Here is a 10,821-nt window from a genome sequence, read left to right as displayed (position 1 = left end):
TGTTTGTCAATTAACCTTCTTTATATGACAGGCAAATAACAGCCAAGAAATTTGTTTTCTATCAATAAAGATCCATTTTTTTCTACAATGTTAGCCAGTTCTATTTGATATCATTTTTGTTTGACCAAAAGTCATTTTTAAGGATTTAAGCCCTAAAAGTTTACTTGTTTAAGAGCAGGAGTTCATTTTAGGACAGAACCCTTCTTCAAGGTCACACTGGCAGTAAGAATTAAAAAATGGAGGTAGGAAGGTAGCAGAGCAACTCTGTTGCATCACATTTTGTCATATTTATCATCTTCCCTCTTGTATCACTTTTTCTCTGCTCCCAACCTCCTTGCAATCTTCAGTAAAGACAGTATCTATGGGAAAAATAAAAATCAAAAGATTTTTTGAAGCCTGATAAAACTAAAAGGAGACTCCCTCAGGAGATTGTAGTTGCACTTTCTCCCTTCATACTGTGTTTCAGCAGATGCTCAACGCTCCCAGTAACCTCTTCTCCTGATGCCTTTGATGTACTTAACCATTCATTAGTTTTCATAATGGAAAAAGATTCTTCTGAGAATATTTTTAAAAAGAGAACTAAAGAGATTGACAAAATGCTGCATTATATTCCTCATAATACATGTCAAATATATTATAATCTTAGAAGCCTGTGAGACTGAACAGGGATTTGATTACTCACATTATTCACTTGCACATTACTTACTTGTGCAAAGGTGTCTTAGGCCATAGTGATGAATTCTTTTCTTCAAATGAAAATACAATGAGATATCATCTTCTTGCATCACAAGAAAACTCTCCTCCTTGTCTCTGCAATAAAGCYAGTGTGAAATCTGTGTGAAATGACACAGTTGAATAAGCTCCAAGTAAACTGACCAAACCAAAATTTTGAATTCTGAAATGCCCCAAACATTGTAACTGTAGTTCCTTACATAGATACCTATACATGATTTAAAAAAAAAAAAAAAAAGAAAGAAAGAAAAAGAAAAAGAAGAAGTTCTGATATTTCCAGGAATAGTTTCACTCTTAGTTGTTGAAGCAAGTAAAGGTATCATTAATTATCACTAAATCTCTTCCAGAAATATCAGATAAAGGAAGAGTTCCTGCCTGCAATCGTGTTAATCTATAACATCTAATAGCACGTGTTGTACACATAACGTGGCTCCAGTCCTGTCGTCTCAMATGAAGTTTCACCACCGCTCTTCCGTTTCGTATTTGGATTTAACAAATAGAAAAGCTGAAAGACGGAAAGGGCCAATCTTGGAGAAATCCCGGGAATTTTCACCCCCTCCTCAGCAAGTTGAATGGGAAGGAGCCAAAGTGGTTCTAAAGTACTGACAATTGYCAAGCAGCATGGGATAGATAAGCAGCACTTCTTCTGTAGCAGACTCCACAACCCCCTTTTTTAATGCCAGGAATCATCAGCCTAACAGTTAAGTGAAGCTGTGATTGATTCCTTAAAGTAGAGGCACCTCCCCAGGTAATAAAGTGGGAGGCTCTACACAGGCAATTCAAGTGATATAACAACCTGTGTCAGAGTCAAAGATACAAATCTGTACCAAATGATTTTCCAAACATTCATAAAATAACTTTCTAGTATCCCAGAGAAATACAAAGGAAAAACAAAAAAGTAACTAGCAATGTTTCCTTCCCCACCTACACCTTTTCCTAGCAAAGAACCTCTCAATGCAAACAAAATGAAAACTGTGAGCTTGGTGAATAGGCCACGGAAGACCTATGAAGAACCAGGTCTGCCAAACTGGAATTTCAGGTTGCTTTCATCTCACAAAAGATCCCGTAGTACCATTGTAGCAGGTAAAGCCAAAGAATGCAAAGTAATTTGTTAAAGGTTCCTGGAAAAATTATGTATACATGTTGCCTACTTACCCTTTTATCCCAAATTTTAAATCCATCCTCGATTCACTAAGGTGATCAGACGTTCTCTTCCTCATGTCCTCACCTGCAGTGTTTCAGAGGTATAGTGGCTTACATTAGCAATACTTCATGTTYTACAGTACAAAGTTAGGATTAAAGTCTGCTGCATTTATATTCTCAGCAGGGCTAAGCCCCCAAACCTGGTGCATATCATCATACCTTCCTGTATAGTGCAAAAATAGAAAAGGGAATGTAAAAGAGCACCCTTTAATCTGCAGCATTACTTAGAAATTAGAGCCCCTGTGTTCGAAGAAGTTGTGATATAACTGCATTGGAGTACGCATGTGTAAGTATGGTGAAGTTTGAAATGAACTGAGGGTTACGCTAAAATAACCGTTCTGCAGGAAGCAGCTGTCTGCGACACCCCTGAGCCCTAGTTCTCAGCAACTCTGCAGAGCGTCATTATATTGGCTTTGTACCCCACAGAAGTGCAACACACAACCTTACAAGTACGTAGCAGATCTTTTAAAAGCAGACACTTCAATTTCACTAATTCAGTGAAAAAGAAACAACCCTCCAAGTTCCGTAACCAAGCATCCAAAAAAAGTGCTTCCTCTTGATGAAATTTATCAGGTACTTGTAAGTTCACATTTCTCATAATTTCAGAGCTCATTATAAACAAATAACAGCGTTTGCTTTGCATAGCCTCTTGGCTTTTCTTTACAACAGCCTTGGCAAATATTTTCATATATTCTATTCCTGGAGGTCCCTCTAGTGGCTAAATTAACAAATTTATGTAGTCTGGCTTGGTGCGTTTCCAAGGGCTACAGGTGATTCATTTTTGCAGCTATTTCTGATAATAGACAGTTGCTGAATATTTTCTTTAAAAATAGTTATTTCACACTATAAATAAACCAAAAAAAAAGTGAAATAAAAACATTGCTACATKAAGAACAAGGAAAAAGAATCACTATGTTAAGATGAGGGAAACTATTTCATAATGTTCATACATTTCTGCTGAGAACAGAAGCTCATAAGCTTGCTCAGTCTTGCTATGTAAATAACTGTTACTGTGCCTTTCTCAGGTTTTATTTTGGTTTGTTTATTTGTATTTTCACAGCTCTGTTTTAAGCTAAGGAGAGAGATCAAGCTGTTACATGAATGTCCTCCAGTACAGTAAGTCTTTCAGTTGAGGAGTTTGTCCAGTTCTCATAGAGCTTCAATAGTATTATTGAAAAATCTGATCACTATATTGCTTGTAGTATATATATGCATTTAAAGAGAAGCTGAGATAGTCTCTGAAAAGTAAGCCTACGTTTATAATTCAGAGTTTGCCATCATCTAATGTGATCCCAGGCCCAAGGGAATATAAAGGTTTGTAGTAGACAGAGACATTTGGACTACTGGAAATGCACACCTGACTAACAGGGAATCTTCATGGGAGCACCTGCCTCCATTCTATTATGCTGGTTAGACATGCCTTAAGAGGTGACATATATTCTAAAAAAGAAACAAAAACAGAGATAGCATCCTAAGCAACACTGCTTCACACTTCCCTCCCTATCACCTTTATTCTTTTATTTATGAGAGTCAGGCCTAATCCTCTCACAGTCCCAGAAGCACCTACAATGATGAAAAAAGACAGTGTCCCCTACTTGCTGTTTTCCCCTTGCACACATTACAGTGCATSTACAGTAACACTATTCCTAAGGCTGCTTCCATAGGCCTCTCCTACACTCCTCACAGAAGCTTCCGGCTCTTTTTTCCCCTCTCCCTCCTGAAGAGCTTTTTACCTACTGCCCCCCCCTCGGCTGCACCCATTTAATTTAATTAATTGGCTACAGGTATGTGTGCCTGATACTAGGGCAGGCCTAGCAGGGCTAGCTGTCCACGGGCTAACTGGCCTTTAATAGGACATGCTGCTTTATTACAATGGAATAAATAGTTCATTAAGAGCTTACATTTTCATCTAGAAAAGAGAAGGAGCAAAATGGCTAAAGGAAATGTTATTTCAGAATGCAGGAGAGCTCATATTCCAAAGGAAAGGTGATTCAGTGACTTCTGGTGATGCAAGAAAACCAGAATACCACTCAGTTACTTTTTGGCTATAAACTGAGTCATAAAATCTTTGATTCAACTGGCAATCTGACCAAACATCTTTTTGATGACTGAACTACTTGGTCTTTTCAGAGTCTTTTCAATATTAAGGACCTTGGTGTAGAGTTTTTAAGTGGTGTTTTTATGCTTAACAGCACTTATATCTCTTTAACAGCAGTTGTATGCTGTATGCTTCACAGCAGTTGTATGCTTAACAGCAGTGGTCTTTCCAGGACTAGTAATTTAGCACTCAAAACACTGGTGACAGGGTTGCAAACATAAAACTATTTTCTAAGAAAAAAGGCTATCAGAGTAGCCCATGTATCCCTTTGAAAACATGCCTGTCTATGGACTTCCATTAAAAACAAATCTAGGCAGATTCTTAAAAAGAGAAAATTGGATAATATCTAATATTCACCAATATAGGCAGTGACATATGGAAGTTGAGGTAGTCAATGTAGTCTGATGGGAAGCACTAAGTTAGATTAGCCATCACATATTAATATATCAATGCAATTTAACTTTTCAGTAAAATACAGGTGCAGAAAAATATATAGAAATATAGCTATAAAATTGAAATGGCAAAGAAAGGTAACTAAACAACTRTAAATGTCAAGAAAGTTTTCTGCTTTCCATTATGAGTATTTTTCAAAGCTGAGAAAAAAAAAAAAAGGCAGTATAAAAGGCTGGAGTTAAACTTGATAAATCTTCAAGATTCACACYCTCATAAGGAATGAAAAAAAGCAAGCACCAAAAATCCTGAGTTTATGAAAATACATTCATCAAAGAGGCCAGTTCAGGTCTCTAACTCTGGACTTGAATGACCAGAGTTCACCTCCCAGTTCTCCCACAGACTTCCTGTGACCTCTCTGAGTCACTGTTCCCATTTGTGCCCCAGGTTTCTTAAATTGTAAATAGAGTAATAGCACTGCCCTCCTTTGTAGCTGTGATGATAAATGCACTTAAATGCTAGYCCTGAGATTTGCTGCCGGAGAGAAGAAACAGGATCGAAGATAGGGATGCTGTGGAACATGGTACAAAGTTGTGGTGTTCAAACAAAACTAACAACTTTGGGRTTTCATCTGAAGACACTGTGTGTGCCTTGGATGGAAACACAGATTGGCTGAATGCTCTAGCTGTTGTTGGTATCATACAGAGATGCTTCCTCTGCGTTGCATTTCCCACTGCCATGAAACCTCACTGTGTGAACAAGCATGGATATGGAGATAACCTGGCTTAACAGGCACATGGCAGCAGGCTTAGCTGTCACTGATAATGCTAATCTTTCAGCTAACAGACTAACCACTGTGCAAAGAGAAAATGAGCACAGGCTATCACTGCATGAATGGGGCTATAATCAAAGAAATGGAAGTCTGCTCAGGACACAGCAACTCAAATGATGTGTTAGAAAATGCAGTTCAACTCAATCAGGATTCAAATATAAGTTGTATGTTGTAAAACTAAGGAATGTAAACAGTAACTCATTGCACCTCCACTGGTGGAATGAGCAGTTCAGTTAGAAGGGCCGAATAAATGGTGTCATGAATTAGCAGTATAGTATTTATCAGSTCACAAAACTTCCCTTGTCACATATCTGTAAGAAAGTGACCAGTTATGAATCTTCATACTCAAATGTTACTTCTGTCTTTAACAGATYGATGTGAAAGCTGGAAGACTACCAGAAAGGGAGCAGACACACAGCTGCAGYGACTGGTCAGAGTGACCAGCTAGCTTTATTCCTAAAGTGCCCTAGAAAAGGTGAGGTGCTGTCTATAATATAATAATATGTTAATAATAAAGGTGTCTGTTTTCAGCAGTGGTAAGAACATGTTAAAAAGAAAAAAAAATGGCTTGGCTGATAGAATACATCAGTTTAAAGAGTGCTTAGGAAAATGAAACATACAGGAATTTGACAGAGAAGAAACCTGCAGAGGAATAGTCCAGGAGTGACTGGGATGATCTTACTCAGGATCTATAAACCTGGTGCATGAAGAATGCAACCAGCCTAATTATAGATTAACTTGAGGAAACCCCCTCAGTTCCACGTTAAAGATACAACTGTCTTTAGGCTCCATCTTTCACAGTCTGAGCACTTTCTGCTTTCAAATTAACAAAATAACTACTCAAATTTGGACAGAAATGATCCACGTCTTCAACACCATACGTTACAAGTTGGTTAAGCTGTCAGAGACCACTTCTTGACTAAGCTTCTGTTTATTTACAAGTTTTTCCTACTTTGAGCAACCTTCAAAGTTGCAACTTTTTGTGACTGAGTTAAAATGGAATTTAACAGGATTCCTACTATAGGACTTTAAACATTCAGATAAATGAATAGCTGGTGAATATGAATAGATAGGTAAAAATAATGGCATATATAGACATATAAAGGAAATCTTAAAGTAACCCAAAGTAATGACACAGATCACCATGAGCAAAACAAGTCTATTATTCTCTCGAGTGGATACAACTTGGATATCTGACTGGTTTTATCTCATTTTGCTTAGAAAAAGAGCAAAATCTTGATCAGGATTTTCTATGTGTATCTGAATATTTATGATGTACACCAGCTTAGGCCAAAAAGCCTAAAGCCTGATGTAAAAAAATAAAAATCAGACCACTTATTTTGATACTGAAGAGTAAAAAACGTTTGAAAAAATACATGAATGTATCATGAAAAAGTTGAAAAGCTGGGATATATCTTTGTCTAATTGCACATGTCTTAGCTGCACAGCAGTCAATTGAACTGCCTGAATTTCTACTGACAGATCTRTTATATATCAAGCAAACCCCACATGCAGGTAACCTAGCACAGTGATACAACATCTGTGTTCCAAATATAGAATAAATCCCTTAAGTGATTACAATATTAATGCTGACATGCTATGCACTAAAATTTGAAGTTATCTATGAAGATAACTGGACAGGATTTGTTTGAAAATCTAATCATTAAGAGAGCACTTGGACTGCACATTTGTGCTCTGAGAAGTTAGTTACAAGATTTTTAAAGCTGGGGAAAATGTCTGGTAGGCATCTGTCTTCACAAGGGGAACGGAGGGTTAGTTAGATGAGTTACTGATGCACTTACTCAGCATCAGTGTTTCTGTGATTATTGAAAAACTCACATCTAAAGTTAATTCCTGTTAGTTGTTCCTGCTGTCTAATGACTGATTGACCCATTGCTGCTGCAGAGAAACGTCTATTATTTGCATATCCATTTGTGTGACAGGGCTCATTTTCATCTCGGAGAGCAACCATTGATAYTATTAGGCCCTTCCAATGCTTACTTTTATTGCCATAGGTCTAGGCAGCTAGGTGTGCTAGCCAATTTGGTAATATCTCTCCCTTTCCAGTAGGGAACGGGAGCAGCAGCCAACACTCTGTGAGCAACAAGAGCATCAGTGCGACTTCGGTGCAGCAGATGAACAGTCGTGCTCGTTGCAGAAGACAGCTGGCAGGTAGGACCACCAGCTTTGCTACAGAAGTTATTCATACAGGTATTTCAGGGGTGGTCTGCACTGCTGATTTTTACTCTTAGCCTTTAGAATGTTTTTTAACTCCCTAGGAGAGAAATACAGATTGCAGCCTCTTACCTCAGGTTTGGAAAGGGTGCTTGTGATCCAGCCAAGAAGAAATCATTGCTTATTCCACGTTTTCTTTTCATCACCTATGAGGAATCAGTAGTGATATCATCATGGCTAACATGTCCTTCTTTTCAATACTGAAATCTGTGCAATACTTCCAGATTTCCCAGATCAGGAATTTCACAAGCTGCTTGTGGCTGTTCTCTCTGTTATACATTGCTTTTCATGTCCTACAGATGCATACCTTTCACCATTTCTTTTAATATTCAGTCATTCAAAGGACCTTAGTTTTCTTGTATGAATAGTAGCTAAATTACTCTATTTATCCTGTTCTGCATTAGATCTCAGCAATGTTCTACTATCACACTCTCCCCTGCTCAGACCATGTTTTTGCTTCCAGCAGGACTAAGCTTCTGGCTCTGGATAGGCTCCTTTATCTGCCTGATCCTTGGCTGCAGTTTGGGCTTGGTATTAGCACATTGCAGAACGGTTACAGACTCTCTTGGAGTCTGGCAAGTGTCTRCCACACAGTTGTCCCCGAGACTGGCAAGTACAAAGACACTCCTACCTTCTACACTCCTGCAGTGGAGGAGCTTCTACCACAAGGGATCCTTCTACCAGCCCCATCAGTTCAGTGCAGATTTCCTGCAGAGTGTGAGGGATTCAGTCCTATCCCAAGGAGAAATTTGGAACAGAAAGTTTAGTTTTGMCAGTAGAATTTTTGCACAATGCATGAGTTTCATGATGTTAACAGAAATGAAATTGTACCTGAAGTTTTGTTTTATTTCAGAAACAAAACAGATGGACACTATTTTCCTAAAGTTTCTAATTCTCAAAATACAAACTGCTTATGTCTTATGCAAAAGAGATTCTTGGTTTTGCRTATACTTCCTGTTTTGTGTGGACAAAATTTGCCTAAAGCACTGAACCAGCTGATATAAACAGGAGATAATGAAAGCAATCTCAAAAGGAAAGGAAGTGAAGGTTCTTCTTTTTGGTAAGAATTGTACTTTTCTGTAAAAGAATGCAAGGCTAGAAAGATGAACTTACCTCATTCAAGTCATGTAATAAATTTGTGTAAAGATTATTTTGATGTAGCTTGTAGAATTTTTAAGACTTTTATCCTCCAAGCTTTGCTATTATTTTTCAAAAAAATTGAACTAATTTTTCAAACATACTCAGAATTAGTGGCTACAATACAATTTCAAGCCATAAAAAGGAAAGGAAGGGAACACACATTCATCTTCAAATGCTCTGAGCAATTTTTTCTCAGTGATTTTCGTCAGCTTGCAAGGGGCCCGCGAAGCTGTGGGAACAAAGCGAAGGGCAAGGAGCACTTGAGCCTCATGTCACCTCCTCTCACCACCTGCTCTATACAACACGCAGTGTAAGTACAGCCAGTGGGGTGATTTCAGTCGAGCAACACTGCTCGAGTTTTCCCTCATCCCTTCCAGACGCTCCTGCCATTGTTTACTTCCCTGATGTCTTCATTTCCCTCTTGTCCTTGCCCTCCTGCCAGGCCGCCTCCCCAGCACAGAGCCACTTCTCTGTAACTCGCAGGCTGATATCCCTATGCAAATGTCAGCAGACTCGCTAGAAGAACATTATTCAAATAGCTTCTGGTGTGGTTCACTCTGGTAAGCACACAAAGTCAGGAGCAAAAAAGGAAAAGCATCTGTATTTGCATCACCATTTTGCACATTCAGGAAGGGGGCTCATATTAATTGAAAAAAATGCTTTTTTTCTTGGGCTAGACCTGAAAGGTTCTTATAGGGCCAATTCATATAAATACCTTTGAAAAATTAATCAATTATTTTAGTTTACTATGCCACTTTTATGCTGCACCTCTTTGCACGATTTGCCATGGTCTGGCCCTGTCTCTACAAACCCATAAAATCTGAGGTTAGGGAATGTGTTCCAAGGTTGTAGTCAGCCTTCACGTAGCCACTGTCTCTCCCTCCTCATGGAAATATGGAGATATCTTCCCGTAACTTTATCTTCTGCATGCTTTTTGCATCCCTTCAGCTCTCATCTCCGGTACTTGAAGTACTTTCCTAGTTGTCCCGTGTGAAAGCGAAGAGACTCTGGAGTACTCAGAGCAGCACTTGGCTCACTGTGATGGTCTTTTTTTTTTTTTGCCCCTTTCTCTGTTTGTACAATTCTGAAAGATTTATTTTCTGTAGGCATGATAAAGCCTACTGATAAAGCAGTATGTGGGACAGCTGGCCATGGTTTTTGCCAATGTATTTCACCATCCTTAGGTCTCTATACTTTGCTTAGCAGTTTCTTGGCAACCCTGCCAAGAACCATGCTAGTCACTAGGTTGTGATGCAGAAACATTGCCTGTGTTGTTACCAGATGTGAATACACTGCCTTCTGATTAGCATTTGCCAAAGCTGTGACTTAAACTACATCATGTGCATAATTCCACGTTATGCATGTACATCACTCTTACACAGATACATATGCATGTATTTCCTCTAACAAATTCCTCTTCTTGGATCACACCTTACATATATTTAAATTTTTATGGCCTTGCTTTAGTTGTTTTTTTTTTGCTGTTTAATTGTAATTAATGCCTTCTCATGCATCCCCCCTCTACTGTGTTTACTCCTACTTAACACTGTTTTTGTTTCTTTACACTGAAACATAAATACCAACTAGAGTTCAACCAATTCATCTTCAGAGCACATGCTAAGATACTTAATTGAATATTTATTTGTAGTCTTTACTCCATCCTTCACTTCTCTTTGATTCTCTTTGTTCTCATTCCCTGCATCTGCTTTGGTCTTTGTGTTCATTGTCTGTCTTTTAATTCAGAACAGGAATGTGAATGTGGCTACCACTGGAAGCGAGCAAGTGCGTGACACTGCTGCTGGCCCTGACCCAGTGAACTCCCTGATGCAATTTTCCTTGAGTACTTGCACTAAAGTCAATAGGAACACTTCCTTTAGTAAAGTTACATAAGCATACATATACCTTCAGCAGCCAATCCAGGCAGGTTAGGCCAAGTCCTCTAAAGCAGAATTTACAGAATCCATCACAATCCAGGTTTGTAGCCTAATAGGGCTGTCCCTAATAGGGCTAGTCCCTAAGTAGTAGTACAAGGGATTTCAGGTTTTCCAAGCAAATATTTCCCTGAATGTATTTACTACTGTATCTTGGGACAGCCCTGCTACCATTCTTCCCTTGAAACCTTGATTTGTTGTCCTTGCTACACGTAGGAATAATTTGTGAATTCCCTTCAGCAGTTTGCACTGATAGACTA

General features: G+C 38.6%; 1 long non-coding RNA gene across 1 annotated transcript; it reads right to left on the bottom strand.

Annotated features, from left to right (window-relative positions):
* Window positions 1-315: 315 nt before the first annotated feature.
* On the bottom strand, window positions 316-1,946 carry LOC112945233. Its single transcript, XR_003248975.1, has 3 exons — window positions 1,888-1,946; window positions 707-810; window positions 316-359 (listed from the first exon to the last, which is right to left on the bottom strand). It is a non-coding gene; the product is annotated as an uncharacterized LOC112945233 (long non-coding RNA).
* Between the last annotated feature and the right edge of the window lie 8,875 nt (window positions 1,947-10,821).

Source organism: Nothoprocta perdicaria, unplaced genomic scaffold (genome assembly GCF_003342845.1).
Source record: "Nothoprocta perdicaria isolate Ctin4 unplaced genomic scaffold, notPer1 scaffold_186, whole genome shotgun sequence".
NCBI lineage: Eukaryota > Metazoa > Chordata > Aves > Tinamiformes > Tinamidae > Nothoprocta > Nothoprocta perdicaria.
The sequence above is the reverse complement of the archived record's forward strand: the minus strand, read 5'-3'. Positions and strand labels throughout refer to the sequence as shown.